Genomic DNA, 12,589 nt, shown 5'->3' on the forward strand with positions numbered 1-12,589 from the left:
TCCCAGTTCAGCTACTGACTGACTGACTGATTGATTGTGTGACTGCAGAAATGGATAAAAGCCCTCTGTCCAAACAATGACTATCATCAGTGCAGGCAAGAATTTTTATCACCTACAATACTCTTTTATTTATTTTATAGTACAGTACATTGATTATTGCTTTCATTTTATGGATCAATGGTCTTGTTAGATAGTAAAATTCATGTTAAATTGCTGTTTTAGGGGTTGTTTTTAAAAGTCTGGAATGGATTAATTTGTTTTGCATTACTTTCTATGGGAAAGTATGCCTTGGTTTTGGAACAGACTTCCGGAATAGATTAAGTTTTAGAACCAAGGTACCAGTGTACAGGGCATTTCCAGACTGTCATTATTTTCAGGTGGGTGATTTTCAATCACATATCCACAAACCCAGATTGCATAATTATACTTGATTGGGAAGTTTTGTGCAAACTTTTGCAGGAGGGAAAATGACAGGAAAACGTGCTAGAAAGTGTGGGATTGCGCTTACTTTGATGCAACATCATTAGACTTCCCTGCAAGCAAGTCAGGCTGAATTCTCAATAAACAGTTCATCTGGAAAGACCCAGTGTTTTCATTAAACTGAAAAAATATATATCAGATGAGTAGTTTCAGCTTAAATGGGGTGGGGGTGGGGGTGGGAATCATTGAGGGGATAATTTCATCTCCCCCATTTTTTCTGTCACTCCCAGTTTTGCAAAGACAGCTCTTCCTAGCAGCCATTATTTTTTTCACCCCACAGAAGCCATCTAGGAATGATATCATGTAGGAGAGTGACCTTCTCAGGTGGTTTCTGAAAAGAACATTGTGAATGCCAACAGGTAGAGTTATCTTTGCTGCTATGGTGAAGAACTCTTCCCCCCTCTTCCTTCGCCTGTGGCATACTCCACCTTAAGTGGCATAGTCCACTCTGGTCCTTTGGATTCTTACCTGTACTGGGAGGGCGTTGGTTGTTATTGTAGCCACATATTTGTATTACTGCATATCCAATACAGTGGTGCCTCGCAAGACGAAATTAATTCGTTCCGCAAGTTTTTTCTTCTTGCGAGTTTTTCGTCTTGCGAAGCACGGTTTCCCATAGGAATGCATTGAAAATCAATTAATGCGTTCCTATGGAGACCGCTTGCCAGGCTGGCGGTGCGGAGAATTGCTTTTCTCCCCACCGCAAGCCTTCAGGACAGGTACGGGAACAGAGGGGAAGGCGCGCAGCGCTTCTCCTCTGTTCCCGGGGCTTGCGGTGGGAGGAGGGTTTTTCCTCTCCACCGCCAACATTCAGAACAGCATTCTGAATGTTGGTGGTGGGAAGGAAAAACCCTCCTCCCACCGCAAGTCTTCAGGACAGCCATCCGAAGGCTGGCGCAGGGAGATGGTCTCTCCGCCCCACCACCAGCCTTCGGAGCAGCCTTCCGAAGGCTGGCGGCGGGAGGAGGTCTCTCCGCCCCACCGCCAGCCTTCGGAGCAGCCTTCCGAAGGCTGGCGGTGGGAGGAGGTCTCTCCGCCCCACCGCCAGCCTTCGGAGGAGGTCCGAGGACAGTGGGGAAGACGCGCTGCGCTTCCCCGCTGTCCCAGAGATTTCCCTATGGGCTTTCGTCTTGCGAAGGAAGCCCATAGGGAAATTCGTTTTGCGAAGCGCCTCCAAAACGGAAAACCCTTTCGTCTAGCGGGTTTTCCGTCTTGCGAGGCGTTCGTCTTGCGGGGCACCACTGTAGTTGTATCCATCTCACACAAAACACATTTTATAGCCCATGGACCAGAGGAAAAATCACACAGCTGGACATACTGATGCATGGATATAAACTTCATGAAACACCTGCAATTCCCATATCATCATAGGCACAGTAACACACTTAGGTGGTTCTGTTTAGTAGCTGCCTGCATCAGTAAGATTCAATAAGTGTGTGAACCGACCCTAAGATTCTGAATCCTCTGAAGACAGTCATTTATCTTTGTACAGCTTTGACCATGATCTATGTGGAGAGGAAAGGCTATGCATCTAAATGAACACATGAGATCAAGTTCCTACCTGTGGATAGGATAGGTAGCTTGTTGCTAAAAGGCTATTATCAATTTCTTGATGCCTTGGAAGGTGTGCAAAATACTCCAGCATCAGAAGAATAAATTGGGGTGCTTGATTCAAATTCATCAAGCGATACTTGTGTGGCAAGACCCTCAAGCTATGTCACACAGACACAGATATTTTGTTTAAGGTTTTTGGGCAAAAATTTGGCCACAACTTTATTGATTACAGGAATGAGAGTGGTATTGGCTTAGGCATTGGCAAGACTATATCTGACTCCTGTCCGCTTTGCAGGAAGTCTGTAAGGGTAAACCACCCAAAGCGAAATTGCTTCGGGGGAACCCGCCTGCATCTCCCCTGGTGTTCCCGGAGGCCTGGCATGGCCCTCACCCTTCAAGTGGACTTCGGACAGGAACCAGGCCCCGGCTTCCTTAAACAGAATACCCTTGAAACTGGAAGACCAACCTCCCCTCCCCCATTCACCATAAGCCAATGCCTAACCGCCAAACCTTACCAAGTTGTGACGATTGCTAAGAGGTAGGCAAAAACCAAGTGGTCCATGCCAATTTGCCAAATGGAAAAACTCCTACCCAGCCCCCGACTCAAGCCGGGCAACCAGCCAAAGTTCAAAGCAAGGCTAAATTAAAGGGAGGGTGGGTGGGTGTTCAGCAATGTGAAGCAGGAGCCTGGCACACATCGCGCTGCTGCTTTTATACTTTCCCCCACTATCACTCTTTGACATGATTGGGCAATAGCCCTGGGTAATTGTGAAGCTGAGGCTCCAATACTTTGGCCACCTCATGAGAAGAGAAGACTCCCTGGAAAAGCCCCTGATGTTGGGAAAGATGGAGGGCACAAGGAGAAGGGGACGGCAGAGGACGAGATGGTTGGACAGTGTTCTCGAAGCTACCAGCATGAGTTTGACCAAACTGCGGGAGGCAGTAGAAGACAGGAGTGCCTGGCGTGCTCTGGTCCATGGGGTCACGAAGAGTCGGACACAACTAAATGACTAAACAACAACAATTGTGGTGCCACCCTGGCGTGAGTGCGATAGCTCCACCTACGCCAGGGTGGGGGGAACCAGGTTGAGAGCTTGCCCACAACCAGGACCATCTATTAAGATGATCCCATTTGTCACAAATGTATGAAGTGTTATTACACTTTGCTTATAACACAAACAGGAAAATACAAAATTTGCTTAATCATACTGACTGTGTGCCGCTGGAGCTCAGCTCCCATTCCACCCTACTCCCATAGAGGAGTCGTCTCATAATGGACTTTAAAGGCAATCTGAGTGCCTCTAAGATCAGGGTAGCCTCCGAAGCAAGTGTCTGCCTCTCTGGGGTAGGATGTCGACCAAAAAAACTTAATCCAGGATGGGGCTCGCCAAAAGGGGAGCAGCTTAAAGAGTGAGTTTGGGCCCCTACACAGCGCTTCTGCTATATTCCTATGTGAAATGTGACATGTAAATTCTGCTCAATATTGATCCAGAATAGATTCCAATGTATAGTTAGCAGAGTCAAAACTTAAACACATTGCAGGATTCCCAGAAAAATAGACCAGAGGCAATTCTGTTTCATCCAGCAGAGCTTTACTGCTGCTGAAGGCAAATGAGCATCATGGTCACAAATCCAATATATCCAGGATTTGCACTGTTCGTAAGAAATCCAATTGCAGCAGACTTAACTGAAACTTACAATAACTTATAATGAGCCTAAACCTTAACGCTAAGCATACTATGTACAGAGCACCACACCAGAAGGAATAGAGATAGAAAGAGAAAGTTAAGACCCAGGCTCCTTCTGGCCTCACTTTTATAGTCAGCATGACCTTGACAGAAAGAGATAACAGAACCAGTTTAAGCCAGCTGTACTCAGCTTCTCTGAAGGAATAACCCAAACATCATGAACCTTCCGCTTGTTTCTTTCACACAGAGAAGCTTCCAGAACCCTCTTGAATTAAGTAGAATAGGAAAGATCTCTACACATCTGATCCATTCTTTCTGCACTAAGAAATGCAAACTGATGTTCTGGATTTTAGCAGCGGTAGCAAAATGTGCCCCCACTCCCTCTTCCATCATTTAGCTAGTTAAAACTATTGCTGTGCCAGTTGCTGCATTGTCAAAAAAAATGAAAAATGTAAAGATGCACCTACATGGCTTACATGGTTGCGGGGGTGGGGATTTCAATAACAACATATGTTTGCATGAGTTTGGGGCACAAAAGTGAGTAGAATATACACTTTCAGTCTCATCCCTCAATGATGCTCAAGCAATGCTTTGGAAGCCCCACTTACGAGTTTTAGTACCCATCTCTAAAGATGCTATAGTCATTGTAATTATTGCAGCTTAATTCTCAGATGATGGACTCGGCTCAATTAGCTTTGCTTAATCTCCTTCCGTTGCTTTTTCAACATATCAACAGCCCAGTTTTAAATACTTTCCATCGGAAGCATATGGTCCTCAGCAGAGCAACTAAAACACGGTGCATTAGGTCAGTGACTTTCAAAGAGGAGATTTAAAGCTTATCCCCCAAAGCAAATCTAAACACAGGTTGTGAAAATGCTTTTAGACGCAGATGGTGAACATTATGAATTGCACCTCACCAGTGCGGTGGCTTGACAGCTGACAGATTGCTTTAGTCTTGCCAGTTTGGTTTGGCAACATCACCTGGACTGATGCTCAAAATGTTCATAGCTTTCATGATCGTTTTCCGTTCTGTTGATGAGGTGGAAATTAATTGAAATTCTTAATGCACTCAAAATGAAGCAGTACAGGCTTGAGTGGCCAGATAGAATACCCTTCGGGAAGGAACCAGGACTGGATCATTAGATCTTTAGAAAACTAAAATTTACTTTAAAGTCCTTTGGTTGTTTCCAGTTGGGGCCCACCAGCTACAGAAAGGCTATTTGGTGTAGTGGAGGCTTCTGTAAACAGAAGGGGGAAGGAAATGTTTTTGTGTTTTTTTTGCAAATCTTCTGCAGCTCCCCCACTTCCTATGCTGCTCCAATGATTCCCCAGGAAATTTGAGGACTGCAGTGGGATGTGCAGGTGAAAGTGAGAATCAGTGAAAGTTATTACATGCCCTCTTCCACTACCAGAGTCTGCAGCTATAGACAACCTGAGTGCTCTCCAGGATTCTGATGCACACACCAAGTTCATATTGGAACAGTTTCCTTGAATAAACTGAGAATATACCCAATAATACATTCAACACTTCTCAGCAGCTGTGGATTTTGGATTATGCTCAGTAGACAATACCTGACATAACAGCAAACTCCTAGAGGCCAAGGTCCCTTCAGCCCCCCAATAAAATATCTGAGGGCACCGGGGGCCCTAAAGTTGATGGGCATTGCCATTCAAATGGTGTGGGTTCGCCAGTAAAGTGATTGATTATGTGGGACAGGGGTTACCTCCTCACCCCACAATATTTTATTCAAGTTGGCATCCCAATACATGAAATGCATGATCTCATCTCATTTCACATACCTGGGTTGTGTTTTGTTGTTTTTACAGAGCAGTTACTGGGACTGAATATCAGGAGCATGGTACAAAACAGAGAGCATGTAAACATCTCCCCCCACACACATTGCAGTCCTAAAATTGCTATTTCATATCAATTTGGCACAGAGAACAATTGCCCTCCCACAGCAAGGTGGCGGTTCATCAGCATGAAAATAAAAGATAACTCCCTTGGTCCCAATCCTGATTCTCTTCCTGGTTCAGCTACTATTTAATTCCAAAAGAACCACATATTTCACATATCTAGTAGTGGGTTTTTTTCCCCTACACCAGAAAGAGCTTTTCCATTGTTGCTAGTCCTGAAGTAGCATCTCCACCCCCATCGTTCTGCCCGGACACTTAGGTCCAGTGCCGAGGACCTTCTGGCGGTTCACTCACTGCGAGAAACAAAGTTACAGGGAACCAGGCAGAGGGCCTTCTCAGTAGTGGCACCCGCCCTGTGGAACACCCTTTCACCAGATGTCAAAGAAAAAAACAACTACCAGACTTTTAGAAAACATCTGAAGGCAGTCCTGTTTAGGAAAGCTTTTAATGTCTGATGCATTACTGTTTTTTAATAATTTGTTAGAAGCTGCCCAGAGTAGCTGGGGAAACCCAGCCAGATGGGCGGGGTATAAATAATAAATTGTTGTTGTTGTTGTTGTTACAAACACCCTATTAAGGTTCTGAGGAACTTCAGGGTTCATGGAACACAATCTGAAGACCACTGCCCTTAGGGGTGTTATTCTTGCTTTGAATATGAGAGTTTCCAGGTCAAAACTACAGACCTGCTTATGGAACTAGAGAAATCAGAAGTGGTAGTTTAAGCACTTTTAGGGGAGTACATGAAGCTCAGAGCTGAAGTTCATGTTTTGAATGAACTTGGGATTTACCCCTGCAATCTTAAATTAAAGGATCTCAGCTTTCTCTCCACGTTCCCTCCCTGCACAGGTGCCACCATTCTTCAGCGGACACTATGCCGGCCCTCAGACCCCTCATCAAGCCCAAGATCGTCAAGAAGAGGACCAAGAAGTTCATCCACCATCAATCTGATCACTATATCAAAATTCAGTGTAACTGGCTGAAGCCCAGAGTTATTGACAACAGAAGGTTCAAGGGCCAATTCTTGATGCCCAGCATTGGGTATGGTAGGAGTAAGAAGACAAAGCACATGTTGCCTTTAGGATTCAGAAAGTTCCTTGTCCACAACATCAAAGAGCTGGAGGTGCTGATGGTGAACAACAAGTCCTTTTGTGCAGAGATTGCTCGCAATGTTTCACCCAAGAATTGGAAGATAATTGTGGAAAGAGCAGCTCAGCTTGCTATCAAAGCCACCAATCCAAATGCCAGACTGCGCAGTGAGGAAAATGAAAAAAACAGTTGCTCTTGTACAACTGTATTTAATAAAAAGTCAAAATGTGTTGGAAAAAAATAAATAACAAAGGATCTCAGGTAGCAGTACCAAAGAAGCTATCGCTACGCTGGGCAATCTGACTCAGTTCAGATTCATATGTTCAATAAAGAGGTAAGACTCATGCCAGAATGAACACAATCAGTTCCACAGCTACTGGAGTTTGAAAAGCAAATTACAGTGGTACCTCGGGTTAAGTACTTAATTCATTCCGGAGGGCCGTTCTTACCCTGAAACTGTTCTTAACCTGAAGCACCACTTTAGCTAATGGAGCCTCCCGCTGCCACTGCACCGCCGGAGCACAATTTCTGTTCTCATCCTGAAGCAAAGTTCTTAACCCGAGGTACTATTTCTGGGTTAGCGGAGTCTGTAACCTGAAGCGTATGTAACCTGAAGCATATGTAACCCAAGGTACCACTTCATGATTTTCATTAGGTCACCCACAAGTGATCGTGTTTGGAATCACCCAGTGTGGTGTAGTGGTTAGGCTGTTGGATTAGCATAAGATTACCAGATTTTTTTTCAGTGAATCTGGGAACACTTTTCAACTTCCTACTAAATAGATGGATTTTGTCAGGGAACTGATTTGTAAATCCGGGGACTGGCCCCCGGGAAACGGAGACGTCTGGTAACCTTAGACTATCACCTGGCAGACCAGAGTTCAACTCCCAACTCAGTCTACTGGGTGACCTTGGACCAGTCACTAAGTCTCAGCCTAACGTACCTCACAGGCTTGTTGTGGGATTAAATGGGGAGGGGAGAGAACTAAGAACACCACTTTTGACTCCTTGGAGACAAAGGTAGGGATACAAATTCAACAAATAAATAAATATTCCATAAATTCTGGAGATGATTAAGAAACAGAAATGGCATTATTTGCTATTGACTATCAATTTGATTTCCAGTACAGTGGTACCTCAGGTTACATACGCTTCAGGTTACAGACTCTGCTAACCCAGAAATAGTGCTTCAGGTTAAGAACTTTGCTTCAGGATGAGAACAGAAATCGTGCTCTGGCGGCGTGGCGGCAGCAGGAGGCCCCGTTAGCTAAAGTGGTGCTTCAGGTTAAGAACAGTTTCAGGTTAAGTGCGGACCTCCAGAACGAATTAAGTACTTAACCTGAGGTCCCACTGTATAATACTCAGCCCAAACCCCAGCCTCACTGAGTGGAACATAAACATGCCTCCAGCTTTTGAGCAGCTGAGATACAGAATTCTAATTTCACCTCACCGCTGACTCTGAATCTAAAAATAAACCGTAGATGCATCTCAAGATTCTCAAGTTCTGGTTTGTTTGAGCTGATTAACATACAAGCAACCTTTGGCACAAAAGCTTAATTAAAACTCTTTGTCAGAAATAGATAAGGAGAGCTGGATCATGTGCAAAAGACCACAACTGTGGATCAGCCTCCCCTAGCTTAGCACCCTACAGCTGTTTTGGACAATAATTCCCTTCTCCAAAACATCTGGAGGGCACAAGTTTGGGAATATGAAGACAAAGAAGAAACTTAAAAATTACTGTAGCCCCTTCTGTCTTGTAACTTTGAACAGCAGCGTCAAATTTATAATGTGTGTGTGTTTGGTGGGAGGGAAAGAAAGAAACTGCATTTCTGTAATCAAACCTTTTGTTTTGTATCAGTGTTTTCCTGCTTCAAATTAAATGGAACATACTAATCTCCTCTTTTTCGTCTGGGGGAGGGGGGAAGGAATTGCATGGGGAGTAACTTTCATGATTATCCTCTGTGGATTCTTCAATAATGAATCCTTGTAGTGATGGCAGCCCATGTGGTACTGCCGTTTTGCCAATTTCCCATAAAAATAGCTCAAAAACGGCTCCCCACCCCCACCCCCCACCCCGCAATTTTGCCAAAAAGGCTCAACAATTGTCCGGATTTCCACTGTATGGAATACGGCAACCCAAAATTGTATTTTGTCTACTTGCCCCTCTTATTGTCAGGTGAGAGCTGCATTCTGCAGGAATGCTAAAAGGCTTTGCAACCAAATCATTCCACCCCTTTCAATCAAACTTAACCATGACTAATGTTAGCTGGATAATGTCTTATAAGATCCCAGACTGGTACAGTATTTACTCCACAGGATAAGTGAATCTCTCCCTATCTCACAACACCAAAACAGTTGCCACACTTTAAACTTACTCAAAACATCCCTGGGGAAATGAATATTTCTTCACTTTTGGTTTTCAAAACAAGTAAAAGTACAGTAGCTAACTTGCAGAAAGATTTTTATGCTCCCCCTCCCCTGTTTCACTGTGGCATAAAGAAGAAGAAGAAGAAGAAGAAGAAGAAGAAGAAGAAGAAGAAGAAGAAGAAGAGGAGAAGAATAGTAGTAGTAGTAGTAGTAGTTTGGATTTGATATCTCGCTTTATCACTACCCGAAGGAGTCTCAAAGTGGCTAACATTCTCCTTTCCCTTCCTCCCCCACAACACACACTCTGTGAGGTGAGTGGGGCTGAGAGACTTCAGAGAAGTGTGACTGGCCCAAGGTCACCCAGCAGCTGCATGTGGAGGAGCGGAGACGCGAACCCGGTTCCCCAGATTACGAGTCTACCACTCTTAACCACTACAACACACTGGCTCTCATAAAGAAAGTTCTGTTGCTTTTCTCTGTTAGGAATATTCACCTGAATGAAATCACATACATTTAAAGAGACACTTAAATTCAGACACAAAATAGTTTTTTTCTTCTTGCTTTCCAAAATATGCATAATTCACAGTTAAAAGTGAAGGGTGAACATATGTAATTTTTTTGCTTGCAGTATTTTGGTGAACATTCTTTATTGTGATATATCCATTAATAACACAAAATATTTTTAAAAACCCAACAAAAATAACAAATGTATATGAAAATATTGTAAAACAATTTCCAGTTTTCCTGTCATTCTGGCCTGGTTGTGCTGATCTCCAAGTTAACTGCTATTTCTCGTCTTAAACAAAGTTTGCTCTGGAATGGAACCATTTTATCTACTAGAACTAAAGGTCTCATCCATTATCAGTTCAATGGGATATTTTGGATTTGTTATAATTTTCTTTCTCTTTGTGCTGCTCTCTTTGATAGTAATAAAGAAGAGAAAAAAAGTTATCCAGTGTGGAAACTGACCTACAGTTTTTTGTTTTATTGTTTAAAGTGCCTATAGTGTTTTAAATATCTGTACGGCTTGTGTTTTAATTCAGCAACGTTGCCTCAAAGCAAAGTTGTGTTCCACCAATTTTTATCTAGAAATGATATCACACTGAAACAGAAAAAGAAATATACTTTAAAGTTAATTGATGGAAGCTCATTGTTGCAGCTAATACCCAAACCACCTGTAAAAGAATGGTTGAAGACACTTTGCACTTTTTTTTCTTGTGCTTTAATTTCCTGGGGATAACAAGCATGGAGCCATGCAACTCATTGGGACATTTTCTTCAGCCTATTGGTCAGGGATATCACTCTACTTTCCCACCCCTAAGGCCAGCCCTGGGAGCCAGCGTGGTAGATGAGCAAATTTTCCCCATATGGCAGGTAGGGGTTGGGGGTGAGATAATAAAAAGGTAAAGGTAAAGGGACCCCTGACCATTAGGTCCAGTCGTGGCCGACTCTGGGGTTGTGGCGCTCATCTCGCTTTATTGGCTGAGGGAGCCGGTGTACACCTTCTGGGTCATGTGGCCAGCATGACTAAGCCGCTTCTGGTGAACCAGAGCAGCGCACAGAAACATCATTTACCTTCCCACCGGAGCAGTACCTATTTATTTACTTGCACTTTGACATGCTTTCGAACTGCTAGGTTGGCAGGAGCAGGGACTGAGCAACGGGAGCTCACCCCGTCGCGGGGATTCGAACCACCAACCTTCTGATTGGCAAGTCCTAGGCTCAGTGGTTTAACCCACAGTGCCACCTGCGTTCCTTGGTGAGATAACAGTCTTGCCTAAAATGGGTTGTGTGGAATGAGATTTGAACTGGAACTTCCTGGCTTCCAGCAAATTTTCTTCTTAGCCACTACTTCTTCTCCAGCTACTGTAACCCTATTCAATTTCTCCAAATGCCTGCTTACCCACTGTTATGTACTGAGTTGAATAGGATCCAAACTGCAGCAGTCTGGTTGGTCCTAGAACAATAGGATCCAAAATGCAGCAGTCTGATTGGTCCTAGAACAATAGGGTCCAGAATGCAGCAGTCTGATTGGTCCTAGAACAATGCAGCAGTATGATTGGTCGGCAGGAGCCACCCAATCCAGCTCCAGATAGAAGTAATTCCACAACCTGATTGGTCTACAGGAGAATTCCAGAATTAGCCAATCACGTGCAGCCCATTGTGTAAATAATGTATATAAAGCAGATACTTTGAGGGGACTTTGATTCCCTCCTCACCACTATGAGCTGAATAAAGAGCATGAAATCCACTTTCAACTCTGAGTATATTTCACCCACAGATAAGGGATCATTTAATGACCGCTTTACTAATCCAGTACTTAGTTTTATCTTCAGAGCATCACATTTAACAGGTTCAGATCAAAATCCTTGACTTTAAAGAGAAGGCAAAGGCAGATGAGGACAAGCCCTTCTTGTTAATCCCATCAGACTTTACTACAGGAGGTCAGAAACCTTACAAGGGTATTTGATTTCAATAGCAACGTTAAATTACGACCGTTTCCTAATGGGGTATGTTAATGAAACGTGGTAGAATTTGGGTCAAAATTATCTACAGCTGCAGAAGACAGCAATGAAACGTTTCTTTAAAACTGCAGGTGTGTTTTTCTGTTGAACACGAATGGTTAGAGATACAGTCACTCAATAGGGGTGGGTGGATCACGCCTTGCAGGAACCTGGCTTTGACCACCTTGTTTGGCACTGACCTCATCCAGCCTCCTTATACTGCACTATCCTAATGATGTGTCACCTGCAAAATGAAGGATACCAATCACATATACAGTTTACATTAAAAAAAAATGAAATTTGAAATACTTTATTGTCACTTGTACAACTTGTATGGGGACGCGGGTGGCGCTGTGGGTTAAACCACAGAGCCTAGGACTTGCCGATCAGAAGGTCGGCGGTTTGAATCCCCACAATGGGGTGAGTTCCCATTGCTCGGTCCCTGCTCCGGCCCACCTAGCAGTTTGAAAGCACGTCAAAGTACAAGTAGATAAATAGGTACCTCTCCGGTGGGAAGGTAAACGGCGTTTCCGTGCACTTCTCTGGTTCACCAGAAGTGGCTTAGTCATCCGAAACCAGGGAAGAGAAACAGCGCAAGAAGAATGGAAAAAATTCAAGGACTATTTAAAGAAATATCACAAAGTTAATGAAAGTTAGAATGATGATGGATTGGAAAGTAAACGGTTACTATTAGTAATGGTTAAGACAAGGAGAATAAGGAGGATTAGCTTAAACTTAAATTAAAATAAGGGAAGATTTGCTGAGTAATTGATAAGAATTTGGAATACAGAAAAGGGAGGCATGAGGAAGTCGGGGAAGGAAGGTATAAGAAATCAGGATATGAAATGGTACATGTTTTTTTTGTTTTGTTTTTGTCCTTGTATGTTTATGTATGTTATGTTTATATGGAAAAATTCTTGAATAAAAATATTAAAAAAAAAAAAAAAACAGAAGTGGCTTAGTCATGCTGGCCACATGACCCAGTAGTTATAC

The 12,589-nt window shown here is 43.5% G+C and overlaps 1 protein-coding gene and 1 pseudogene across 5 annotated transcripts in view; one reads left to right on the plus strand and one right to left on the minus strand.

Moving 5' to 3' along the window:
• Positions 1 to 12,589, minus strand: part of KCNIP4 (potassium voltage-gated channel interacting protein 4) — a 268,060-nt gene that overhangs the window by 150,437 nt on the left and 105,034 nt on the right. The window lies entirely within an intron of this gene.
• On the plus strand, positions 6,471 to 6,950 carry LOC128421191 (60S ribosomal protein L32-like; annotated as a pseudogene).

The sequence above is a fragment of the Podarcis raffonei genome, chromosome 9, assembly GCF_027172205.1.
Source record: "Podarcis raffonei isolate rPodRaf1 chromosome 9, rPodRaf1.pri, whole genome shotgun sequence".
NCBI lineage: Eukaryota > Metazoa > Chordata > Lepidosauria > Squamata > Lacertidae > Podarcis > Podarcis raffonei.